Source organism: Pseudophryne corroboree, chromosome 3, assembly GCF_028390025.1.
Source record: "Pseudophryne corroboree isolate aPseCor3 chromosome 3, aPseCor3.hap2, whole genome shotgun sequence".
Lineage (NCBI taxonomy): Eukaryota > Metazoa > Chordata > Amphibia > Anura > Myobatrachidae > Pseudophryne > Pseudophryne corroboree.
In genome coordinates this window covers 507,616,920-507,644,265 of record NC_086446.1, presented here as the reverse complement: position 1 = coordinate 507,644,265, position 27,346 = coordinate 507,616,920, and the positions used below count along the sequence as shown (strand labels likewise).

The following is a 27,346-nucleotide window of genomic DNA, read 5'->3' as shown; positions in this document are numbered from 1 at the left end:
GGCTCTCTTAAAGAGCTGTTTAGAAAAGTTTTTTTTTTAGGTTTCAATCTCAGTGATTCCTGCTGGCAACAGGATCACTGCATCGAGGGACTTAGGGGAGAGATTTCCAACTCACCTGCGTGCAGGATGGATTGGAGTCTTAGGCTACTGGACACTTAGCTCCAGAGGGAGTCGGAACACAGGTCAGCCTGGGGTTCGTCCCGGAGCCGCGCCGCCGATCCCCCTTACAGACGCTGAAGAGACGGCAGAACGGAGGTCCGGAAAACAGGCGGCAGAAGACTCCACAGTCTTCATGAAGGTAGCGCACAGCACTGCAGCTGTGCGCCATTGTTGTCACACGGCTCACTGACTCAGTCACGGAGGGTGCAGGGCGCTGCTTGCTGGGGGCGCCCTGGGCAGCAATATAATTACCTTTAGTGGCAAAAGAAATACATCACATATACCCATTAAGGCTATATGTATGTATTTTGACCCAGGCCAGTTTCTTAAAAACCGGGAGAAAAATCCCGCCGAAAAAGGGGCGGAGCTTATTCTCCTCAGCACTCAGCGCCATTTTCCTGCTCAGCTCCGCTGGTGAGGAAGGCTCCCAGGACTCTCCCCTGCACTGCACTACAGAAACAGGGTAACAAAGAGAAGGGGGGCATAAATTGGCGATATTTATATATTAAGAGCGCATATATAGTAAACAACACCTTCTAGGGTTGTTTATATACATTTATAGCGCTTTTGGTGTGTGCTGGCAAACTCTCCCTCTGTCTCCCCAAAGGGCTAAGGGGTCCTGTCTTCGATTAGAGCATTCCCTGTGTGGCTGCTGTGTGTCGGTACGGGTGTGTCGACATGTATGAGGACGATGTTGGTGTGGAGGCAGAGCAATTGCCGATGATGGTAATGTCACCCCCTAGGGAGTCGACACCGGAATGGATGGCTTTAGTTATGGAATTACGTGATAATGTCAGCACACTACAAAAGTCAGTTGACGAAATGAGACGCCCGGCAAACCAGTTAGTACCGGTTCAGGCGTCTCAGACACCGTCAGGGGCTGTAAAACGTCCTTTACCTCAGTCAGTCGACACGGGTACCGACACAGATGAATCTAGTGTCGACGGTGAAGAAACAAACGTATTTTCCAATAGGGCCACACGTTATATGATCACGGCAATGAAGGAGGCGTTACAGATCTCTGATACTGCTGGTACCTCAAAAAGGGGTATTATGTGGGGGGTGAAAAAACTACCTGTATTTTTCCCAGAATCAGAGGAATTGAATGATGTGTGTGATGAAGCGTGGGTTACCCCCGATAGAAAATTGCTAATTTCAAAGAAGTTGTTGGCATTATACCCTTTCCCACCAGAGGTTAGGGCGCGCTGGGAAACACCCCCTAAGGTGGATAAGGCGCTCACACGTTTATCAAAGCAAGTGGCGTTGCCGTCTCCTGATACGGCCGCCCTCAAGGATCCAGCAGATAGGAGGCTGGAAACTACACTGAAGAGTATATACACACATACTGGTGTTATACTGCGACCGGCAATAGCCTCAGCCTGGATGTGCAGTGCTGGGGTAGTGTGGTTGGATTCTCTGACTGAAAATATTGAGACCCTGGATAGGGACAGTATTTTATTGACTCTAGAGCAATTAAAGGATGCTTTTCTTTATATGCGAGATGCTCAGAGGGATGTTTGTACTCTAGCATCAAGAGTAAGCGCGATGTCCATATCTGCCAGAAGAAGTTTATGGACGCGACAGTGGTCAGGTGATGCGGATTCCAAGAGGCATATGGAAGTATTGCCATATAAAGGAGAGGAATTGTTTGGGGTCGGTCTTTCGGACCTGGTGACCACGGCAACTGCCGGCAAGTCCACCTTTTTACCTCAGACCCCTTCACAACAGAAAAGGACACCGTCTTTTCAGCCGCAGTCCTTTCGCTCATATAAAAAGCGACCAAAAGGACAGTCTTATCTGCCGAGAGGCAGAGGAAAGGGTAAGAAAGGGCAGCACGCAGCCCCTGCCCAGGAACAGAAGCCCGCCCCGGCTTCTACAAAGCCATCAGCATGACGCTGGGGCTTTACAAGCGGACCCAGGAACGGTGGGGGGTCGACTCAAGATTTTCAGCAATCAATGGGCTCACTCACAAGTGGACCCGTGGGTCCTGCAGATAATATCTCAGGGTTACATGCTGGAGTTCGAAAGGTTTCCCCCTCGCCGGTTCCTAAAGTCTGCTTTACCAACGTCTCCCTCAGAAAGGACGTCGGTTTTGGAAGCCATTCACAAGCTGTATTCTCAGCAGGTGATAGTCAAGGTACCCCTCCTACAACAGGGAAAGGGGTATTATTCCACACTATTTGTGGTACCGAAGCCGGACGGTTCGGTAAGACCTATTCTAAACCTGAAATCCTTGAACCTGTACATACAGAAATTCAAGTTCAAGATGGAGTCACTCAGAGCAGTGATAGCGAATCTGGAAGAAGGGGACTTCATGGTGTCCCTGGACATAAAAGATGCTTATCTGCATGTCCCAATTTACCCCTCACACCAAGGGTATCTCAGGTTCGTGATACAAGACTGTCATTATCAGTTTCAAACGCTGCCGTTTGGTTTGTCCACGGCCCCTCGGGTCTTTACCAAGGTAATGACCGAAATGATGGTTCTTCTACGAAGAAAAGGCGTATTAATTATCCCTTACTTGGACGATCTCCTGATAAGGGCAAAGTCCAGAGAACAGCTGGAAGTCGGTGTAGCACTAACCCAGGTAGTGCTTCAGCAACACGGGTGGATTCTGAATCTTCCAAAATCTCAATTGTCCCCGACAACTCGTCTGCTGTTCCTAGGAATGATTCTGGACACGGTTCAGAAAAAGGTGTTTCTCCCGGAGGAGAAAGCAAGGGAGTTATCCGAACTTGTCAGGAACCTCCTAAAACCAGGAACTGTGTCAGTACATCAATGCACAAGAGTCCTGGGAAAGATGGTGGCTTCGTACGAAGCGATTCCATTCGGCAGATTCCATGCACGGACATTTCAGTGGGATCTGCTAGACAAATGGTCCGGATCGCATCTGCACATGCATCAGCGGATAACACTGTCACCGAGAACAAGGTTGTCTCTCCTGTGGTGGTTGCAGACTGCCCATCTGTTAGTGGGCCGCAGATTCGGCATACAGGACTGGGTCCTGGTGACTACGGATGCCAGCCTACGAGGTTGGGGAGCAGTCACAAAGGGAAGAAACTTCCAGGGCGTGTGGTCAAACCTGGAGACGTCTCTTCACATAAATATACTGGAGCTAAGAGCGATCTACAATGCTCTAAGTCTGGCAAAACCGCTGCTTCAGGGTCAGCCGGTGTTGATCCAGTCCGACAACATCACGGCAGTCGCCCACGTAAACCGACAAGGCGGCACGAGAAGCAGGAGTGCAATGGCAGAAGCTGCAAGGATTCTGCGCTGGGCGGAGAATCATGTCATAGCACTGTCAGCAGTGTTCATCCCGGGAGTGGACAACTGGGAAGCAGATTTCCTCAGCAGACACGACCTTCACCCGGGAGAGTGGGGACTTCATCCAGAAGTTTTTCACATGATTGTGAACCGTTGGGAAAAACCAAAGGTGGACATGATGGCGTCTCGCCTCAACAAAAAATTGGACAGGTATTGCGCCAGGTCAAGAGACCCTCAGGCAATAGCTGTGGACGCTCTGGTAACACCGTGGGTGTACCAGTCAGTGTATGTGTTCCCTCCTCTGCCTCTCATACCAAAGGTACTGAGAATTATACGGAAAAGAGGAGTAAGAACGATACTGGTGGCTCCGGACTGGCCAAGAAGAACTTGGTATCCGGAACTTCAAGAGATGCTCACGGAGGATCCGTGGCCTCTACCTCTAAGACGGGATCTGCTTCAGCAGGGACCTTGTATGTTCCAAGACTTACCGCGTCTGCGTTTGACGGCATGGCGGTTGAACGCCGGATTCTAAAAGAAAAGGGCATTCCAGAGGAAGTTATTCCTACCTTGAATAAGGCTAGAAAGGAAGTGACTGTACAACATTATCACCGCATTTGGCGAAAATATGTTGCGTGGTGTGAGGCCAAGAAGGCTCCAACGGAAGAATTTCAATTGGGTCGATTCTTACATTTCCTGCAAGCAGGATTGTCTATGGGCCTAAAATTGGGGTCCATTAAAGTTCAAATTTCGGCCTTATCAATTTTCTTCCAGAAGGAATTGGCGTCAGTGCCTGAAGTACAAACTTTTGTCAAAGGTGTACTACATATACAACCCCCAATAGTGCCTCCAGTGGCACCGTGGGATTTGAACGTGGTTCTAAATTTTCTCAAATCTCATTGGTTTGAGCCGTTAAAATCGGTAGAATTAAAATACCTTACATGGAAGGTAACCATGCTGTTGGCCCTGGCTTCTGCCAGGAGAGTTTCAGAGTTGGCAGCTTTGTCATACAAGAGCCCATATCTGATATTCCATTCGGACAGGGCAGAATTGAGGACACGTCCTCAATTTCTCCCTAAGGTGGTTTCGGCATTTCACTTAAACCAGCCTATTGTGGTGCCTGCGGCTACTAGCGACTTGGAGGACTCCAAGTTACTGGACGTTGTCAGAGCATTAAAAATATATATTTCAAGGACAGCTGGAGTCAGAAAAACTGACTCGTTGTTTACATTGTATGCACCCAACAAGATGGGTGCTCCTGCGTCTAAACAGACGATTGCACGTTGGATCTGTAGCACAATCCAACTTGCACATTCTGTGGCAGGCGTGCCACAGCCTAAATCTGTAAAGGCCCACTCCACAAGGAAGGTGGGCTCATCTTGGGCGGCTGCCCGAGGGGTCTCGGCATTACAACTTTGCCGAGCAGCTACGTGGTCAGGGGAGAACACGTTTGTAAAATTTTACAAATTTGATACTCTGGCTACAGAGGACCTGGAGTTTTCTCATTCGGTGCTGCAGAGTCATCCGCACTCTCCCGCCCGTTTGGGAGCTTTGGTATAATCCCCATGGTCCTGACGGAGTCCCCAGCATCCACTAGGACGTTAGAGAAAATAAGAATTTACTTACCGATAATTCTATTTCTCATAGTCCGTAGTGGATGCTGGGCGCCCATCCCAAGTGCGGATTGTCTGCAATGCTTGTACATAGTTATTGTTACAAAATCGGGTTATTACTGTTGTTGTGAGCCATCTTTTCAGAGGCTACTTCGTTTTGTTATCATACTGTTAACTGGGTTCAGATCACAAGTTGTACGGTGTGATTGGTGTGGCTGGTATGAGTCTTACCCGGGATTCAAGATCCTTCCTTATTGTGTACGCTCGTCCGGGCACAGTACCTAACTGAGGCTTGGAGGAGGGTCATAGGGGGAGGAGCCAGTACGCACCATGTGACCTAAAAGCTTTTTTAGATGTGCCCTATCTCCTGCGGAGCCCGCTATTCCCCATGGTCCTGACGGAGTCCCCAGCATCCACTACGGACTATGAGAAATAGAATTATCGGTAAGTAAATTCTTATTTTAATAGCTGTTGCTCTATTATTCTCACATTTGGTTTGTTGTTTTACTGAGCAAGCAATGTTTTGCTATTGAAATCATTGCTGTTTTAATTTGAGTCTTAAACGAGCTGAGACCTGACAGCGTTTGTAAGCCATTGCATGGTAAATAAACCCCTCTGACAATTTCTTGTGGCAGCAGTCCCTTTTCTTCTGCAGCCACTGAACATGGCAGCTCTTCCCCTAATACCCCTTTCACACATGTGACTCGGGAGTTTGCTGGGTCTAGCAGCCAGCAAATTCCCTGGTCTCTGCTCCGTGACCTCGGTCGGGAGTATGGTCATGGACCCAGGACTTACTCCCGGGTTGCGTCCTTTCACACTTGCACTAATCCCGGGTTGGTGCGCGATCATATGCATAAACCCGGGATTTAGTTGCATGTCTGTAAAGGGATATTAGGTACCCCTTTCACATACAGTATATATATCTAAAACCCAGGCTTTTGCACATGAAAGCGCTTCAATCCAGGTTTTCTGTATATGTGAAAGGAAATGACTAGGGACGAAGACCAGCGTCAGGCTGAGACCCAGGAATTTGCTAGCTTGCTAGATCTGGCCAAGTCCCGGGTCACATGTGTGAAAGGGTTATGGTCACCTCAGGATGGATCTGATGTGAATACAATTTGCTCCCATACTGTAATCTGCTCTGCGATATTCACTTTTCTCTATCGTCCTAGTGGATGCTGGGGTTCCTGAAAGGACCATGGGGAATAGCGGCTCCGCAGGAGACAGGGCACAAAAAGTAAAGCTTCAGGATCAGGTGGTGTGCACTGGCTCCTCCCCCTATGACACTCCTCCAAGCCTCAGTTAGATTTTTGTGCCCGGCCGAGAAGGGTGCAATCTAGGTGGCTCTCCTAAAGAGCTGCTTAGAAAAGTTTAGCTTAGGTTTTTTATTTTACAGTGAGTCCTGCTGGCAACAGGATCACTGCAACGAGGGACTTAGGGGAGAAGAAGTGAACTCACCTGCGTGCAGGATGGATTGGCTTCTTTGGCTACTGGACATTAGCTCCAGAGGGACGATCACAGGTACAGCCTGGATGGTCACCGGAGCCTCGCCGCCGGCCCCCTTGCAGATGCTGAAACGAGAAGAGGTCCAGAATCGGCGGCAGAAGACTCCTCAGTCTTCTTAAGGTAGCGCACAGCACTGCAGCTGTGCGCCATTTCCTCTCAGCACACTTCACACGGCAGTCACTGAGGGTGCAGGGCGCTGGGAGGGGGGCGCCCTGGGAGGCAAATGAAAACCTTTTTTGGCTAAAAATACCTCACATATAGCCTCCGGGGGCTATATGGAGATATTTAACCCCTGCCAGAATCCATTAAAGAGCGGGAGACGAGCCCGCCGAAAAAGGGGCGGGGCCTATCTCCTCAGCACACAGCGCCATTTTCCCTCACAGAAAGACTGGAGGGAAGGCTCCCAGGCTCTCCCCTGCACTGCACTACAGAAACAGGGTTAAAACAGAGAGTGGGGGCACTAATTTGGCGTTAGAAATATATAAAAGATGCTATAAGGGAAAACACTTATATAAGGTTGTCCCTATATAATTATAGCGTTTTTGGTGTGTGCTGGCAAACTCTCCCTCTGTCTCTCCAAAGGGCTAGTGGGTCCTGTCCTCTATCAGAGCATTCCCTGTGTGTGTGCTGTGTGTCGGTACGTGTGTGTCGACATGTATGAGGACGATGTTGGTGAGGAGGCGGAGCAATTGCCTGTAATGGTGATGTCACTCTCCAGGGAGTCGACACCGGAATGGATGGCTTATTTAGGGAATTACGTGATAATGTCAACACGCTGCAAGGTCGGTTGACGACATGAGACGGCCGACAAACAATTAGTACCGGTCCAGACGTCTCAGAAACACCGTCAGGGGTTTTAAAACGCCCGTTTACTTTAGTCGGTCGACACAGACACAGACACGGACACTGAATCCAGTGTCGACGGTGAATAAACAAACGTATTCCTTATTAGGGCCACACGTTAAGGGCAATGAAGGAGGTGTTACATATTTCTGATACTACAAGTACCACAAAAGAGGGTATTATGTGGGATGTGAAAAAACTACCGTAGTTTTTCCTGAATCAGATAAATTAAATGAAGTGTGTGATGATGCGTGGGTTCCCCCCGATAGAAAATTATGGGCGGTATACCCTTTCCCGCCAGAAGTTAGGGCGCGTTGGGAAACACCCCTTAGGGTGGATAAGGCGCTCACACGCTTATCAAAACAAGTGGCGGTACCGTCTATAGATAGGGCCGTCCTCAAGGAGCCAGCTGACAGGAGGCTGGAAAATATCATAAAAAGTATATACACACATACTGGTGTTATACTGCGACCAGCGATCGCCTCAGCCTGGATGTGCAGAGCTGGGGTGGCTTGGTCGGATTCCCTGACTAAAAATATTGATACCCTTGACAGGGACAGTATTTTATTGACTATAGAGCATTTAAAGGATGCATTTTCTATATATGCGAGATGCACAGAGGGATATTTGCACTCTGGCATCAAGAGTAAGTGCGATGTCCATATCTGCCAGAAGATGTTTATGGACACGACAGTGGTCAGGTGATGCAGATTCCAAACGGCACAAAGGCGTATTGCCGTATAAAGGAAGAGGAGTTATTTGGGGTCGGTCCATCGGACCTGGTGGCCACGGCAACTGCTGGAAAATCCACCGTTTTTACCCTAAGTCACATCTCTGCAGAAAAAGACACCGTCTTTTCAGCCTCAGTCCTTTCGTCCCTATAAGAGTCATATCTGCCCAGGGATAGAGGAAAGGGAAGAAGACTGCAGCAGGCAGCCCATTCCCAGGAACAGAAGCGTTCCACCGCTTCTGCCAAGCTCTCAGCATGACGCTGGGACCGTACAGGACCCCTGGATCCTACATGTAGTATCCCAGGGGTACAGATTGGAATGTCGAGACGTTTCCCCTTCGCAGGCTCCTGAAGTCTGGTTTACCAAGGTCTCCCTCCGACAAGGAGGCAGTATGGGAAACAATTCACAAGCTGTATTCCCAGCAGGTGATAATCAAATTACCCCTCCTACAACAAGAAAAGGGGTATTATTCCACATTATATTGTGGTACTGAAGCCAGAAGGCTAGGTGAGACCTATTCTAAATCTAAAAAAATTTGAACACTTACAAAGGTTCAAATCAAGATGGAGTCACTCAGAGCAGTGATAACGAACCAGGAAGAAGGGGACTATATAGTGTCCCGAGACATCAGGGATGCTTACCTCCATGTCCAAAATTTGCCCTTCTCACTAAGGGTACCTCAGGTTCGTGGTACAGAACTGTCACTATCAGTTTCAGACGCTGCCGTTTGGATTGTCCACGGCACCCCGGGTCTTTACCAAGGTAATGGCCGAAATGATGATTCTTCTTCGAAGAAAAGGCGTCTTAATTATCCCTTACTTGGACGATCTCCTGATAAGGGCAAAGTCCAGGGAACAGTTGGAGGTCGGAGTAGCACTATCTCGGATACTGCTACAACAGCACGGGTGGATTCTAAATATTCCAAAATCGCAGCTGATCCCGACGACAAGTCTGCTGTGCCTAGGGATGATTCTGGACACAGTCCAGAAAAAGGTGTTTCTCCCGGAAGAGAAAGCCAGGGAGTTATCCGAGCTAGTCAGGAACCTCCTAAAATCAGTGCATCATTGCACAAGGGTCCTGGTAAAGATGGTGACTTCCTACGAAGCAATTCCATTCGGCAGATTTCACGCAAGAATTTTTCAGTGGGATCTGCTGGACAAATGGTCCGGATCGCATCTTCAGATGCATCAGCGGATAACCCTATATCCAAGGACAAGGGTGTCTCTCCTGTGGTGGTTACAGAGTGCTCATCTTCTAGAGGGCCGCAGATTCGGCATTCAGGATTGGATGCTGGTGACCACGGAGGCCAGCCCGAGAGGCTGGGGAGCAGTCACACAAGGAAAAAATTTCCAGGGAGTGTGATCAAGTCTGGAGACTTTTCTCCACATAAATATACTGGAGCTAAGGGTAAATTTATAATACTCTAAGCTTAGCAAGACCTCTGCTTCAAGGTCAGCCGGTATTGATCCAGTGGGAAAAACATCACGGCAGTCGCCCACGTAAATAGACAGGGCGGCACAAGAAGCAGGAGGGCAATGGCAAAAACTGCAAGGACTTTTCGCTGGGCGGAAAATCATGTGATAGCACTGTCAGCAGTGTTTCATTCCGGGAATGGAAACTGGGAAGCAGACTTCCTCAGCAGGCACGACCTCCACCCGGCAGAATGGAAACTTCATCGGGAAGTTTTCCACATGATTGTAAACTGTTGGGAAATACCAAAGGTGGACATGATGGCGTCCCGTCTGAACAAAAACGGGACAGGTATTGCGCCAGGTTAAGAGACCCTCAGGCAATAGCTGTGGACGTTCTGGTAACACCATGGATGTACCAGTCGGTGTATGTGTTCCATCCTCTGCTTCTCATACCTAAGGTACTGAGACTTATAAGACGTAGAGGAGTAAGAACTATACTCATGGCTCCGGATTGGCCAAGAAGGACTTGGTACCCGGAACTTCAAGAGATGCTCACAGAGGACTTATGGCCTCTGCCGCTAAGAAGGGACTTGTTTCAGCAAGTACCATGTCTATTCCAAGACTTACCGCAGCTGCGTTTGACGGCATGGCGGTGGAACGCCGGATCCTAAGGGAAAAAGGCATTCCGGAAGAGGTCATTCCTACCCTGGTCAAAGCCAGAAAGGAGGTGACCGCACAACATTATCACCACATGTGGCAAAAATATGTTGCGTGGTGTGAGGCCAGAAAGGCCCCACGAAGAAATTTCAACTCGGTCGATTCCTGCATTTCCTGCAAACAGGAGTGTCTATGGGCCTCAAATTAGGGTCCATTAAGGTTCAAATTTCGGCCCTGTCGATTTTCTTCCAGAAAGAAGTGGCTTCAGTTCCTGAAGTCCAGAAGTTTGTCGAGGGAGTATTGCATATACAACCCCCTTTTGTGCCTCCAGTGGCACTGTGGGATCTCAACGTAGTTCTGGGATTCCTCAAATCACATTGGTTTAAAACCAGTCAAATCTGTGGATTTGAAGCATCTCACATGAAAAGTGACCATGCTCTTGGCCCTGGCCTGGACCAGGCGAGTGTCAAATTGGTGGTTTTTTTCTCAAAAAAGCCCATATCTGGTTGTCCATTTGGACAGGGCAGAGCTGCGGACTCGTCCCCAGTTCTCTCCCTAAGGTGGTGTCAGTGTTTCACCTGAACCAGCTTATTTTGGTGCCTTGCGCCTACTAGGGACTTGGAGGACTCCAGGTTGCTAGATGTTGTCAGGGCCCTGTAAATATAGGTTCCAGGACGGCTGGAGTCAGGAAAACTGACTTGCTGTTATCCTGTATGCACCCAACAAACTGGGTGCTCTTGCTTCTAAGCAGACTATTGCTAGTTGGATGTGTAATACAATTCAGCTTGCACATTCTGTGGCAGGCCTGCCACAGCCAAAATATGTAAATGTCCATTCCACAAGGAAGGTGGGCTTATCTTGGGCGGCTGCCCGAGGGGTCTCGGCTTTACAACTTTGCCGAGCGGCTATTTAGTCAGGGGCAAACACGTTGGTAAAATCCTACAAATTTGATACCCTGGCTAAGGAGGACCTGGAGTTCTCTCATTCGGTGCTGCAGAGTCATCCGCACTCTCCCGCCCGTTTGGGAGCTTTGGTATTATCCCCATGGTCCTTTCAGGAACCCCAGCATCCACTAGGACGATAGAGAAAATAAGAATTTACTTACCGATAATTCTATTTCTCGGAGTCCGTAGTGGATGCTGGGCGCCCATCCCTAGTGCGGATTATCTGCAATACTTGTACATAGTTACAAAAATCGGGTTATTATTGTTGTGAGCCATCTTTTCAGAGGCTCCGCTGTTATCATACTGTTAACTGGGTTCAGATCACAGGTTGTACAGTGTGATTGGTGTGGCTGGTATGAGTCTTACCCGGGATTCAAAATCCTTCCTTATTGTGTACGCTCGTCCGGGCACAGTATCCTAACTGAGGCTTGGAGGAGGGTCATAGGGGGAGGAGCCAGTGCACACCACCTGATCCTGAAGCTTTACTTTTTGTGCCCTGTCTCCTGCGGAGCCGCTATTCCCCATGGTCCTTTCAGGAACCCCAGCATCCACTACGGACTCCGAGAAATAGAATTATCGGTAAGTAAATTCTTATTTTTTTCCATTTCTAATGAATAAATCTACTTTTTGTAAAGATGGTTTTGTAAATCCCACAGCGCCTACCTTTTTAGTTTTCTGTAAGCTGGGTACTCATCAGGATAATGAGCAGACGACATGGCTGATGTACCGATAAATCGCACAGCTGTACACATTGCACAATCCGGTTTAAGGCTGCATGGTATATTGGTACAGATATGTCCTCATATAGTGTTCACGCTAGGCTGTTTTAGCAGGGTGCTGCGCCCTGCCTGTTTTTTTTTTTTTTAAAGGCAAAATCCGCCCTGCCCTTTCTGCGGCACCCTGCTAAAACAGCCATCTGCTTCCTGCCCACCCAGCGTGTAAAGATGCCGTGTGCATGTGCACGGCATCCATTCATGCGATGGGAGAAAGCTTGGGGGAAGCCCAGCACCTCCGTAGGTGCTGGGCACGCCCCCAACAGTGATGCCACCAGCCGCCCACGCCCCCTGTAGTTGCGTCTGTGGGGCCGCACGGCACACTTCAATGACGGTACATATCCATGCCCCTATTATACATGACCACACCCTGTTTCCGGTATGCCCCTGCAATCCGGCGCCCTGCCCTCTAAAATTTCTAGAGGGAACACTATCATATATCTTGACTCAATACGCCATGTAGTTGGAGATGTCAGCCGTGAGTGAGCTGATAGGTCCCATGCAGCTTTAACTTCTTTTTTTGTACCGGAAATGCATCTTATTCACATCGCTATGTGAACAGTACGCACAAGCAGACTCTGCTGATTAAAGTGATATGCAGCATGCCTATATTCTCTGTGCGTCTGTGGCTGTATCTGCATACAAAATTTAATTTTCTAGGAAAACACTGTAATGTACCATTTCGTATTCAGATACTGTACAGCCGCAGGCACACACAGAATATAGGCATTCTGCATATCATTTTAATTAGCATAAGCTGCTTGTGCGTCCTATTTACATAGCGGTGCGAATACGTCACATTTTAATGGAAAAAGTCACACATAATGAAGCTCACCACTACAGAGTCCCCACAACACGGCGTGACTAAAAGGACTGTTTAACGTGTATGGAGGCTAAATGTGAGTGGACACATCTGTACATGCTGCATTTACCTGCATGATGTCATCAGCGGGTCGGTGCAGCACATAAGATGGGACAGCTCCTCTGACGACGGCCGGGAGTGCGCAATTGCAGGTACACACTGAGCGATATGGCCGATATTTCATTCCGATCACCCTAAACCAGTGTTCCCAACCTTTTTCAGATCACAGTGTCTCAGCAATATTTTTGCAGCACACCCTAGGCCAAAAAGTTAGTATTAAAACATCACAATTTTTTTTTTTCTATAAGAACATTATTCTTTCCTGATATCCTTAGTTTCAGTTACGTGGTGAGGGACATGGATGTATTTCTGATTGTCCACACCACTTCTGATTGGCAGCCATTAGCACTGGTTGTGTCTGCTACATTAAGCAGAAGAGGAGGAATAAATAGCATGAAGATTATTTTAATACCCCTTTCAGACCGCAGAGACTCCTTTCAGACTGGTGGCCTGATTAGGCTTATTGGTGACGTCTCTGCTGACACGTGCCAAGGCAGCGCTTGGAGATGATCTCCATGTTCCGCCTCTTCCTATGCAGTGAACGAGTGCCAGGTTGCATTAACCCAGCTTACCCATTCACACTGCACCGCGAGCTGGGTTGAACCAGTGTTCAACCCTGCTTGCTACCCACCTCTTTAGGACTGCACCGCAACCTGAGTTGTTGCACGTTCACATGCAATGATCCCGGGTTATAGCTGGCAGTCTGAAAGGGGTATCAGTTGGATAGTGGATTGTAGGAACAGATGGGATGGGGGGGACCATGGGAGAAATACACAGATGGTGACAAACCCATAGAGGTGGTGCAGAGACACAGAAAGAGTATGGGATAAACATGGTGGAGTAACGGAGTCGGGAGGAGAAGGGATCCATACTTAAATTGAGGTATTGAGCTCGTACTCTGCAAAGAGGATGTGGAGATTAAAGTGAAAGTGGGCTGTTATTTCTGTAAGGCCATAGGCAGTGCATGACAGCCTAGAGAAATAAATTGTCCCAAATAATTTGATTTGGGATTAGATCACAAATTTATGGCACGCTGTCCTAAACTATATTTCTCTATCGTCCTAAGTGGATGCTGGGGTTCCTGAAAGGACCATGGGGAATAGCGGCTCCGCAGGAGACAGGGCACAAAAAAGTAAAGCTTTACTAGGTCAGGTGGTGTGCACTGGCTCCTCCCCCTATGACCCTCCTCCAGACTCCAGTTAGATTTTGTGCCCGAACGAGAAGGGTGCAATCTAGGTGGCTCTCCTAAAGAGCTGCTTAGAGAAAGTTTAGTTTAGGTTTTTTTCTTTACAGTGAGTCCTGCTGGCAACAGGATCACTGCAACGTGGGACTTAGGGGGAAAGTAGTAAACTCACCTGCATGCAGAGTGGATTTGCTGCTTGGCTACTGGACACCATTAGCTCCAGAGGGATCGAACACAGGCCCAGCCGTGGAGTCCGGTCCCGGTGCCGCGCCGCCAACCCCCTTGCAGATGCTGAAGCGTGAAGAGGTCCGGAAACCGGCGGCTGAAGACTCCTCAGTCTTCATAAGGTAGCGCACAGCACTGCAGCTGTGCGCCATTTTCCTCTCAGCACACTTCACTGGGCAGTCACTGAGGGTGCAGAGCGCTGGGGGGGGGCGCTCTGAGAGGCAAATATAAACCTTATACAAGGCTAAAAATACCTCACATATAGCCCATAGGGGCTATATGGAGATATTTAACCCCTGCCTGACTGGAAAAATAGCGGGAGAAGAACCCGCCGAAAAAGGGGCGGGGCCTATCTCCTCAGCACACGGCGCCATTTTCTGTCACAGCTCCGCTGGTCAGAACGGCTCCCAGGTCTCTCCCCTGCACTGCACTACAGAAACAGGGTAAAACAGAGAGGGGGGGCACATTAATGGCTATATATATATATATATTAAAGCAGCTATAAGGGAGCACTTAATATAAGGATATCCCTTGTATATATAGCGCTTTGTGGTGTGTGCTGGCAGACTCTCCCTCTGTCTCCCCAAAAGGGCTAGTGGGTCCTGTCTTCATTAGAGCATTCCCTGTGAGTTTGCGGTGTGTGTCGGTACGTGGTGTCGACATGTATGAGGACGATATTGGTGTGGAGGCGGAGCAATTGCCAAATATGCAGATGTCACCCCCCAGGGGGTCGACACCAGAATGGATGCCTTTATTTGTGGAATTACGTGATAGTTTATCTTCCCTTAAACAGTCAGTTGAGGACATGAGGCGGCCGGACAATCAATTAATGCCTGTCCAGGCGCCTCAAACACCGTCAGGGGCTGTAAAACGCCCTTTGCCTCAGTCGGTCGACACAGACCCAGACACGGGCACTGATTCCAGTGACGACGGTAGAAATTCAAACGTATTTTCCAGTAGGGCCACACGTTATATGATTTTGGCAATGAAGGAGACGTTACATTTAGCTGATACTACAGATACCGTAAAACAGGGTATTATGTATGGTGTGAAAAAACTACAAACAGTTTTTCCTGAATCAGAAGAATTAAATGACGTGTGTGATGAAGCGTGGGTTGCTCCTGATAAAAAGTTGATAATTTCAAAAAAGTTATTGGCATTATACCCTTTCCCGCCAGAGGTTAGGGCGCGCTGGGAAACACCCCCTAAGGTGGACAAGGCGCTCACACGCTTATCAAAACAAGTGGCGTTACCCTCTCCTGAGACGGCCGCACTTAAGGATCCATCAGATAGAAAGATGGAAGTTATTCAAAAGAATATATACACACATGCAGGTGTTATACTACGACCAGCTATAGCAACTGCCTGGATGTGCAGTGCTGGAGTAGTTTGGTCAGAATCCCTGATTGAAAATATTGATACCCTAGATAGGGACAATGTTTTACTGTCGTTAGAACAAATAAAGGATGCATTTATCTATATGCGTGATGCACAGAGGGATATTTGCACACTGGCATCTCGGGTGAGTGCTATGTCCATTTCAGCCAGAAGAGCCTTATGGACACGACAGTGGACAGGCGATGCGGATTCAAAACGTCACATGGAGGTTTTGCCGTATAAAGGGGAGGAGTTATTTGGAGTTGGTCTATCAGACTTGGTGGCCACGGCTACTGCCGGGAAATCCACTTTTTTACCTCAAGTCACTCCCCAACAGAGAAAGGCACCGACCTTTCAACCGCAGCCTTTTCGCTCCTACAAAAATAAGAGAGCAAAGGGCTTGTCGTACCTGCCACGAGGCAGAGGAAGAGGGAAGAGACACCAACAGGCAGCTCCTTCCCAGGAACAGAAGCCCTCCCCGGCTCCTGCAAAAACCTCAGCATGACGCTGGGGCCTCTCAAGCGGACTCGGGGACAGTGGGGGGCCGTCTCAAAAATTACAGCGCGCAGTGGGCTCACTCGCAGGTAGACCCCTGGATCCTGCAGATAATATCTCAGGGGTACAGGTTGGAATTAGAGACGGATCCTCCTCATCGTTTCCTGAAGTCTGCCTTACCAACCGTCTCTTCCGAAAGGGAGAGGGTGTTGGAAGCCATTCACAAGCTGTACGCTCAGCAGGTGATAGTCAAAGTACCCCTATTACAACAAGGAAAGGGGTATTATTCCACTCTATTTGTGGTACCGAAGCCGGATGGCTCGGTAAGGCCTATTCTAAATCTGAAGTCCTTGAACCTCTACATAAAAAAGTTCAAGTTCAAGATGGAGTCACTCAGAGCAGTGATAGCGAACCTGGAAGAAGGGGACTTTATGGTATCCTTGGACATCAAGGATGCGTATCTACACGTTCCGATTTACCCCGCACACCAGGGGTACCTCAGGTTCATTGTTCAAAACTGTCACTATCAGTTTCAGACGCTGCCGTTCGGATTGTCCACGGCGCCTCGGGTCTTTACCAAGGTAATGGCCGAGATGATCATTCTTCTTCGAAGAAAAGGCGTATTAGTTATCCCATACTTGGACGATCTCCTAATAAGGGCAAGGTCCAGAGAACAGCTGGAGACAGCTTTAGCACTATCTCAAGAGGTGCTAAGACAACACGGGTGGATTCTGAATATTCCAAAATCCCATTTAATCCCGACAACTCGTCTGCTGTTCCTAGGAATGATTCTGGACACGGTTCAGAAAAAGGTTTTCCTTCCAGAGGAAAAAGCCAAGGAGTTATCCGATCTGGTCAGGAACCTCCTAAAACCAGGAAAAGTGTCAGTACATCAATGCACAAGAGTCCTGGGAAAAATGGTGGCTTCTTACGAAGCAATTCCATTCGGCAGATTCCATGCAAGAATATTCCAAAGGGATCTGTTGGACAAATGGTCAGGGTCGCATCTGCAGATGCACCTGCGAATAACCCTGTCACCAAAGACAAGGGTGTCACTTCTGTGGTGGTTGCAGAAGGCTCACCTATTAGAAGGCCGCAGATTCGGCATTCAGGATTGGATCCTGGTGACCACGGACGCCAGCCTGAGAGGCTGGGGAGCAGTCACACAAGGAAGAAACTTCCAGGGAGTATGGACGAGTCTGGAAAAGTCTCTTCACATAAACATTCTGGAACTAAGAGCAATCTACAATGCTCTAAGCCAGGCGGAACTTCTCCTGCAAGGAAAGCCGGTGTTGATTCAGTCGGACAACATCACGGCGGTCGCCCATGTAAACAGGCAGGGCGGCACAAGAAGCAGGAGTGCAATGGCAGAAGCTGCCAAGATTCTTCGCTGGGCGGAGAATCACGTGATAGCACTGTCAGCAGTGTTCATCCCGGGCGTGGACAACTGGGAAGCAGACTTCCTCAGCAGACACGATCTTCATCCGGGAGAGTGGGGTCTACATCCAGAAGTCTTCAACATGTTAATAGACCGTTGGGAAAGACCAATTGTAGACATGATGGCGTCTCGCCTCAACAAGAAACTGGACAAATATTGCGCCAGGTCAAGAGATCCACAGGCAATAGCTGTGGACGCACTGGTAACTCCTTGGGTGTACCAGTCAGTGTATGTGTTTCCTCCTCTGCCGCTCATACCAAAGGTATTGAAGATCATACGGCAAAGAAGAGTAAGAACAATACTAGTGGTTCCGGATTGGCCGAGAAGGACTTGGTATCCGGAACTTCAAGAGATGCTCACGGACGAACCGTGGCCTCTACCTCTGAGAAGGGACCTGCTACAGCAGGGTCCCTGTCTTTTTCAAGACTTACCGCGGCTGCGTTTGACGGCATGGCGGTTGAACGCCAGATCCTAAAAGGGAAAGGCATTCCAGAAGAAGTCATTCCTACCTTGATTAAGGCACGGAAGGAAGTCACCGTGAAACATTATCACCGCATTTGGCGAAAATATGTAGCGTGGTGCGAGGATCGGAGGGTTCCGACGGAGGAATTCCAACTGGGTCGTTTCCTACATTTCCTGCAATCAGGATTATCTATGGGTCTCAAATTGGGATCCATTAAGGTTCAAATTTCGGCCCTGTCAATATTCTTCCAAAAAGAATTGGCCTCTGTCCCTGAGGTCCAGACTTTTGTCAAGGGAGTACTGCATATACAGCCTCCTGTGGTGCCTCCGGTGGCACCGTGGGATCTAAATGTAGTTTTAGATTTCCTCAAATCCCATTGGTTTGAACCATTGAAAAAGGTGGATTTGAAATATCTCACATTGAAAGTGACTATGTTACTAGCCCTGGCCTCTGCCAGGAGAGTATCTGAATTGGCGGCTTTATCTTATAAAAGTCCTTATCTAATCTTCCATTCGGATAGGGCAGAACTGCGGACTCGTCCGCATTTTCTCCCTAAAGTGGTATCAGCATTTCATCTGAACCAACCTATTGTGGTGCCTGCGGCCACTAGCGACTTGGAGGACTCCAAGTTGTTGGACGTTGTCAGAGCCTTAAAAATATACATTGCAAGGACGGCTGGAGTCAGAAAATCTGACTCGCTGTTTATATTGTATGCACCCAACAAGTTGGGCGCACCTGCTTCTAAGCAGTCGATTGCTCGTTGGATTTGTAACACAATTCAACTTGCACATTCTGTGGCAGGCCTGCCACAGCCTAAAACTGTAAAAGCCCACTCCACAAGGAAGGTGGGCTCATCTTGGGCGGCTGCCCGAGGGGTCTCGGCATTACAACTCTGCCGAGCAGCTACGTGGTCGGGGGAGAACACGTTTGTAAAATTTTACAAATTTGATACCCTGGCAAAGGAGGACCTGGAGTTCTCTCATTCGGTGCTGCAGAGTCATCCGCACTCTCCCGCCCGTTTGGGAGCTTTGGTATAATCCCCATGGTCCTTTCAGGAACCCCAGCATCCACTTAGGACGATAGAGAAAATAAGAATTTACTTACCGATAATTCTATTTCTCGGAGTCCGTAGTGGATGCTGGGCGCCCATCCCAAGTGCGGATTATCTGCAATACTTGTACATAGTTATTGTTAACTAATTCGGGTTATTGTTAAGGAGCCATCTTTAAGAGGCCCTTTCTGTTGTCATACTGTTAACTGGGTTTAGATCACAAGTTGTACGGTGTGATTGGTGTGGCTGGTATGAGTCTTACCCGGGATTCAAAATGCCTCCCTTATTGTGTATGCTCGTCCGGGCACAGTACCTAACTGGAGTCTGGAGGAGGGTCATAGGGGGAGGAGCCAGTGCACACCACCTGACCTAGTAAAGCTTTACTTTTTTGTGCCCTGTCTCCTGCGGAGCCGCTATTCCCCATGGTCCTTTCAGGAACCCCAGCATCCACTACGGACTCCGAGAAATAGAATTATCGGTAAGTAAATTCTTATTTTAAACCTCTTCCTGGTTGTCATGGAAGAATCCCTAAAATAATATATATTCAAACCAGAGTTAGAGATACAAGCTAACATGTTCTCTGTTGAGACAAAGCAGTGGAACTTCTGTAATGTGCTGCAGTTATGTGTAAAATGAGTGGAAGAAAACATTAATAGTGTGGGGAATAATATTTCAAATGTTTCAATTAACTTATCCATGTAAATATATGGATTATTTTATCAACACATTGGGCGGATTTCAATTGTTTTTTAAGGCACGATAATTAATGGGCGCCCATTGTTGCAATTCAATTGTTTTGGGCGCCCTTTAATTTATGTGCTTATCGCACGCAATTTTTCAGGGACTGGCATTCTGGAGCGCATGTGCCGGGGATTGCAGTGTGGGGAAGGGAACATAGTTCCTCTCCCAGCACAAATTGGCTCATCTCTGCGTGTGCAGAGATCAGCTGCAGCAGGGGGGTGCTGATCAACAGTACCCCCTGCCTCATGCATCTCTGTGCACTGCCCCATGCATCTCTGTAGACTGCCACATAAAAATATATTTTTGGGCTGGGAGGGGGAATCGTATATTAAAAATAAAACTGACACATATACATAGTGGCACACAGTGAGGGGAGCGAACTAAACAGTGGGGGCCCATTGACACTGAGGGTGAGGGGGCTCTGCCACTGGGATCTATCACCCCTAGAGGGTTGGGGAAAGATAATGCTGGGGATATTTTACTACTGGGGTGGCTATTTCTGATGGGAGGGTGGGTAGTGATATTTGAATGGGGGCCCCTGGACATGGGAGGGTGTAAAACACCCCCTAGGAGGCTGTGTGTGTGTATACATGTCCCTCCAATTTTTAATTTTAGCGGGTTCAGATGGGTTCATGGAATTTCATTCTATTAAATGAACTGGTCGTAGTAGTCACCAGGGTATGTAATGCCACCAGTCGTAAAGGGATTTATACAACACAATATGGATTGCTCACCTAGGCCTGGAAAGAGATAAAGATCCTCAAATGGACCCATTAACTAAGTAGTCATTTGTGGTCTGAAACAATATTCATGGAATTGTAACCTATTAGTTCACTAGGTTCCAATTACATCACTGAGGCATGATGCACACATACCTTTTGGTTGAGTTCACAAATTGCTACCTCTATGGTGTGCAGGTGATTGGTACACCATTTTATTTCAGGGCAGTAGACCTTCAGGTGTTGAGAGCTGTGATCTGTGTTCCTTGGGCAATTCTACAGTGGTAACTTCTATTCATTATACAACTGCCACCACTAATGGGAACAAATCATCATAATAAAACAGGCTACAATAAACCCCATATAAAATACACAATTAAGGGCCTAATTCAGACCTGATGGCCACAGCAACATTTGTCTCTAATGGGCAAAACCATGTGTAGTGCAGGTGGGGCAGATATTACATGTGCAGAGAGAGAGAGTTAGATTTGGGTGGGGTGTCTTCAAACTGAAATCTTAATTAAAAATAAAGCAGCCAATATTTACTCTGCACAGAAACAAAATAACCCACCCAAATCTAACTCTCTCTGCACATGTTATATCTATCCCACCTGCAGTGCACATGGTTTTGCCCATTAGAGAAAGATTTTGCTTTTGCTATCAGGTCTAAATTAGGCCCTAAGTACCATCTTGTGTAAGTTATCCTTGATAAAGTAGCCTACTTTCAAAGTCCCTAAGCCAGGAATCACCATTCATGAGACATGTGTGTGTACACGAAATTGATACATTCAGCTTCTAGAATACTAAAATCAATTAGATTTTCACAATTTTATTGCTAGATGGGGACTTCCTGAAGGTACATAAACAGATATTTGGTAAAAGTATGATCATTTATGTAATCTGGGCACATATTTTAATAAAGTAATGGAATCATCAAGTGGTTAATGAGCATGGTAGATCTTTAATATAAAACTGAATTTTAGGGGTGTACTACGATATACCGGTGCTCAGGATCCTGGCACCCAGCATACTGGCGCCGGGATCCTGACCGTCGGAATGCCGGCAGTGTGGCGAGCGCAAAAGAGCCCCTTGCTACGCGTGCCATGCTATTCTCCCTCCAGGGGTGTCGTGGACACCCCAAGAGGGAGAATAGTTGTTGGGATCCCAACAGCCGGGATATCGAGTGCCTCCTGATTTTTTGGCCTTGTTGAGACAGTCCTTTTCATTTGCCTCACATCCCTCTATTTTAAAGTACTTGGGGATTGTTTTAAATATTGATTGATTCCGACATTTAAAAAAAACTTCCCTGGTTTGGAAGGTTCCGTCAGTATAGTGAAATTTAGCATTCTACCTAGGGTGCTTTATTTGTTGCAGGCCCTTCCCGTTCATCTCCGTTCACAGTGCTTACTTGACTTTCATAGACTTATGCAGGATTTTGTTTGTGCCGGGGGGCAAATTTTAAACAAAAAGGTACTAAAAAGATAATACACCTGGCGCTGTCACCTTACAAGGTGAAAGCAGCTTGTCTCGGGGGACTGATCCCAGTTCACCCAAACATTTTAAAGAACACAATCAAAAGAAATGAGACAGCGCTATTCACTTTGTATAAAATCCTTTTAGTTTACTTTTCTGTATATATAAAAAAATTTAAACAAGATATTCCATATTGACGCAAACACTTTGGAGGGTTTCAGTTTCCCCACATATTGTGACGCTATTATGTTGGGGAGGGTCATGGACTAGTTGAGACTAGAGGAGGGCAAACAGTACGTCATTTTAGAAAGCCATTCCTTCCCGGTTCCAGTACCTGTATACCCCTGGCGATCCAAGTACCTATTATATCCCATCCCATCATAGACCCTACATTAACCCGCTGGAATAAGTTACAGAAGCTGCCATGGGTATCTTCTATATTCTCACTCCTGACCCAATTGTTTGACAACCCCGACTTTCCCCATGGTACCTCGACCATTGCTTTTAAAGTGTTGCTGCAGTTGGGAGTGACAAGTGTGGGCCAGCTGGTAGGAACGTGGGTGTGCTGAGTTTGGAGATTTATAGGCTGCTTGGATTCTGAAGTTTGGCAATACCTGCAACTTAAGCATTTTGCCCAGAGTGGGCCCTTGCGGGGGGCAGTTGCAGGCATGTGACCCCACATTTCCACTCCAGTGGTTATAAATTCTTGATTGAGCATTCCTTTCCGAAGCTTCCTAAATTTATGAAGGAATTGATTGGGAATGGGAGCTGGGAATACAAATTAGATCAGACGGATTGGCAGAAAGTTTTCTGTGCATCCTTTTCATGTTATGTGAGTTACTCAATAATAGAATCGCAATTTAAAGTCCTGTCTCGATGGTAAAGATGTTAACTACAGTTTCTAGTAGCTGCTAGAGATGTAACCAGGCTGCAGGTTCCCACTACGTATTTGGTGGAATTGTCCGGTTTTGTGACCCTTCTGGTCACAAGTTTCCTCCCTGTCTACTACACTACTGGGCAGAGCATCTCCTACCAATCCTTCCTTCTGTTTTTTTAACCTTGTACCCTGCCTCATTGTAGGCTACAAAAAATCTACTCAAGCACCTTAATAGTGCTGATAAATAAAGATTACAAGTCAAAATTGTGATAGAAAGAGCATAAGACAGACACAACAGAAGGGAGAGGAAAGGGGGGAGGGCATGTAACTGATCACTCCAGCCGAGAGTGAAGATTAATAATACAATGCCTAGTGGAAAAGTTAGGTGAACTACCGTTGCGCTTAAAGACGCAGGAACCAAAAGAAATGAAGCAACCAAGATGTAAATGTTAATAGTATAGGTCGTTGAGGACTTAAACTCTAGCCACTGACAGCACAGAACTCTTCATTTCTGTCAGCGCCTAAGAGGAGGGCATCCATAGCCATCTAGTAATCAAGTCTATCGATCTATTCTTTATTTGTAGGTTGGGAAATAGACCTCCAATGAATGGAAATCACTACTTTCTCTAACGTCCTAGTGGATGCTGGGGACTCCGTAAGGACCATGGGAATAGAAGGGCTCCGCAAGAGACCGGGCACTTTAAGAAAGAATTTGGATACTGGTGTGCTCTGGCTCCTCCCTCTATGTCCCTCCTCCAGACCTCAGTTTGAATCTGTGCCCGGACGAGTTGGGTGCTACTTAGTGAGCTCTCCTGAGCTTGCTATAAGAAAGTATTTTGCTAGGTTTTTTTATTTTCAGAGAGATCTGCTGGCAACAGACTCTCTGCAGCGTGGGACTGAGGGGAGAGAAGCAGCCCTACTCACTGAAGATAGGTCCTGCTTCTTAGGCTACTGGACACCATTAGCTCCAGAGGGATCGTACACAGGATCTCACCCTTTGTCGTCCGATCCCGGAGCCGCGCCGCCGTCCCCCTCGCGGAGCCGGAAGACAGAAGCCGGTGACAGAAGCAAGAAGACTTCAAAATCGGCGGCAGAAGACTCCAGTCTTCAAACTGAGGTAGCGCACAGCACTGCAGCTGTGCGCCATTGCTCCCATATTAAACCCACATACTCCGGTCACTGTAGGGTGCAGGGCGCAGGGGGAGGCGCCCTGGGAAGCAATTAGGAACCTCTTGGCAAAAAGTGAGCATATATACAGTTGGGCACTGTATATATGCATGAGCCCCCGCCATTATTTTACACAGAAATGCGGGACAGAAGCCCGCCGCTGAAGGGGCGGGGCTTCTTCCTCAGCACTCACCAGCGCAATTTTCTCTCCACAGCTCCGCTGAGAGGAAGCTCCCCAGGCTCTCCCCTGCAGAAACACGGTAGAAGAGGGTAAAAAGAGAGGGGGGGCACATAAATTAGGCGCAAAAGCTTTATATACAGCAGCTACTGGGTTAACACTAAGTTACTGTGTGATTCCTGGGACATATAGCGCTGGGGTGTGTGCTGGCATACTCTCTCTCTCTGTCTCTCCAAAGGGCCTTGTGGGGGAACTGTCTTCAAAAAGAGCATCCCCTGTATGTGTGTGGTGTGTCGGTATGCTTGTGTCGACATGTTTTTTTTTTTTTTTTTATAAAGTAATTTTTATTCAGCAGTCTGGAGATTAAGGTACATACATTGCAGAGCATAATCATGTCTCAAGCATTACATCTATTCAAAACATGTCAAGTCGCGTTTTACACATATCTTACATCAAAAAAGTATCAATACATTTTCAGTATAGATGTACGCTAGGATTTCCTAATGCTCTAACCTTCATGACTTACAAAATCCGCACCCATCTATATTAGTCCTCATTTATTTTTTATATTTAAACCCGTAATCTAAACTATAGAAAAATAACAAACAACCAAAGAAAAAGGCAAGGGAGGCAAATTAAGGAGTATTTTGATTCAGGGCTCCACTAGTCATACACGTGTGTGAGCATGTGGGCTCACAGGGCCCAACCGTCATCGTCTCAGTACACTTCAGTCATAGTAATTTATTGACATGCTTGCTCTTTAGTGTCTACTATATTTGGGGAACAGGATGAGAGTGGGGGGAATCTAGCCATGGAGACCAAACTTTTTCAAACTTAGCTGATGCGTTTTGCTTCATGTAAACATATCTCTCCTTAATTATAGTGTCATTAATTAAGGCCTTAAGTGCAGATATTAACGGTCCTTTAGGGGCCATCCACACTCTTGCAATGCAAACCTTAGCCAAGGCACATACATTTAGAGCATAGAGACCCATTGAACCAGACTCAGGAGCAAGGCACCCCATTCCCAATATACAGAATTGTGGGGTAAGCAGTCCGCCAGGCACCCCCGTACTCTCCAGAATTGACCCGACCCCCGACCAGAACACCCCCAACCTCGGACAGTCCCACACTAAATGCCAGTATGTTCCCACCGCCCCCCCACACTTAGGACAGAGAGGAGATCTGCCTGTGCCAAACGTAGCCAGTCTAGCTGGAGTCATATAAGTTCTGTGTAAAAAGAAGAATTGAATCTGTTGATATCTAAGGGACTTAGTAACCTTAGCAGGGTATTCTAAAGCGAGGACCCAATCCTCCTCATTTATTGGACCCAGATCCTCCTCCCACTTTCCACGGAGACGCGTCAAGGGGTCCGCATGGAGCTTGGTGAGAAGATATCCATACGCAAGTGAGACCATCTTAGCCTGACCCAAAGTGGTCACAAATGTCCTGATGGGAAATGGGAGGATTCGCGGGGGTGATTCAGCAAATTGGGTCTGGAGGGCATGACGAAGCTGGAGGTATCTGAAGAAGTAGGAATTGGGTAGGTCAAACTCATCCCTCAGCTGTTGAAAGGATTTTAATGTAGTATCTAGATAAAGTTGAGAGACAGAGATCACCGATCTAGGAGCCCACACCTCCCGCCCCTCAAGCGCATGCAATTCAGGGAGCCAGTCAGAGTACCACAGGGGAGTATCCGGGTCTAGGTCGTCATATCTCAGGAGGTCTCTCAGGGCCCTCCAAATCTTTAGGGCCTGAAAAATGATAGGGGGAAGAAACCTAGCTATGCTCCCACTCAGTAGCACCTGCATAGGAGAGAGGTAGGGAAAGTAACAACGGATAAACTCACAATGTAGAGAGTCGGTCTCAGAGTTTTGTGCCCATATAGTGATATGAGTCAGCTGAGCAGCGAAGTAATATATCTGAAAGTTAGGTAGAGCCAGGCCACCGTCAGATCTCTGTCTGGTAAGAGTATTTAACTGGATCCTAGGTCTTTTATTAGCCCAGATCAGTGAGGACAGAACGCTATTCAATTTTCTAAAGAATGTTGGATAGATATATACCGGGGATTGAAGAATAATATATAGGAGTTTAGGCAGTATAATCATTTTAATGAGATTAACCCTGCCAGAGACCGTTAGTGGAAGCTTACACCAAGTCTTAGATTTGCCCATGACCCACTGCATGGTCGGATCCAGATTCAGGGGGAGAAAATCAGAAGGGTCATTAGTTATTTGGATTCCAAGGTACTTAAACTGTACCGTCCAACACAGTGGTAGGGGGATTTTGGAAACAGTAGGAGGGGGGCCTATGACTGGCATAATGTATGATTTAGGCCAGTTAATTCTAAGGCCCGAGTGATCTCCAAATCTTTCTATCACACGCAGCAGGATGGGCATTGACCTGGTGTAATCCTGCAAAAACAGCAACATGTCATCGGCATAAAGAGCTATCCTATCCTCACGTGATCCTGTACATATTCCCACAATATCCGGGTGTGATCTAATCAAGCATGCCAGGGGCTCTATGGCCAAGGCAAACAGCGTAGGGGACAGGGGGCAACCCTGTCTAGTACCTCGGGTCAACTGAAAAGATGGGGATACATAACCGTTCACCAAGATCCTGGCACTCGGATGTTGATACAGTAGTTTAATCCATTTTATATAATTGGGTCCAAATCCCATACGAGCCAACACCTCCCACAAATAAGCCCACTCAATGCTGTCAAAGGCCTTGGCCGCGTCCAGCGAGACCACAGCCGAGTCAGAAGGGAGTCCGTGTGGGAGCTGTAAAATGGTATGCAATCTACGTAAATTAATAGACGTGGACTTTCCTGGCATGAAGCCAGTCTGATCCGGGTGAATGAGGGAGGTTATCACTGTGTTAAGCCGTATTGCCAGTATCTTTGCCAGGATCTTGGCGTCGGTGGGAATCAGGGATATCGGTCTATAGGAGTCCAGAGATTTGGGGTCTTTACCGGGTTTTGGGATCACTATTATAACTGCCACTGACATGGAGGGGGGGAGATCGTTTCTGGCAAATATATCTAAATATAGGGCATGCAGCTTGGGGCCAAAAAAATCAATATGATTCTTATATACCTCGGAGGGAATTCCGTCGCATCCCGGAGCCTTGCCA

The 27,346-nt window shown here is 47.5% G+C and overlaps 1 protein-coding gene across 1 annotated transcript in view; it reads left to right on the top strand.

Moving 5' to 3' along the window:
• The window catches only part of TVP23C (trans-golgi network vesicle protein 23 homolog C), a 62,601-nt gene that overhangs the window by 666 nt on the left and 34,589 nt on the right, over window positions 1-27,346 (top strand). The gene's annotated exons all lie outside the window — the stretch shown is intronic.